Source organism: Seriola lalandi, unplaced genomic scaffold, assembly GCF_002814215.2.
Source record: "Seriola lalandi dorsalis isolate HSWRI2012SDOR001 ecotype SW California unplaced genomic scaffold, Sedor1 jcf7180002054907, whole genome shotgun sequence".
In the NCBI taxonomy this organism is placed as follows: domain Eukaryota; kingdom Metazoa; phylum Chordata; class Actinopteri; order Carangiformes; family Carangidae; genus Seriola; species Seriola lalandi.
Window position 1 is genome coordinate 1132927 of NW_019525459.1, and position 475 is coordinate 1133401.

Consider the following 475-nt stretch of genomic DNA (forward strand, 5'->3'; position numbering starts at 1 on the left):
ATTTCTTACAGGTTTTGTAACAGTTGCAAGACAAACTACTGTGTGGTTCTCTGAAAACGTCTTTAGTCTTCTTTTAGTGTTGTATAGTTGTGTACAGCTCCTCAGCACTGTGTTGTTTCATGTTGGTCTCTCTCAGGTAATGAGATCCCCACTAACACCTGGCCGGCACTGATCACTGTCTCAGAGGGTGAGAACGGTCCTGATCTGTCAATGTCCTGGTTTGTTCCGCCGGGTACGACAAAGCCTGAAAACACTGATCCATCAGTCACAGTGCAGAGTAGACCTGAGGCCACCGTCTACGTCAGGTGACCAGTGGCTTTGATTATCTCTCAGATCAATGTCTCTATGTTTTTGATAAAATCTACCCATTAAGAAAATGCATAAGTGAGGTGAGGTGAGGTGGGGGTGGGGGAGTCAGCCCCAGGAGGGGGATTACAGATTGTATGAAACTAACCAGCCACCAGCCACTGGTTAG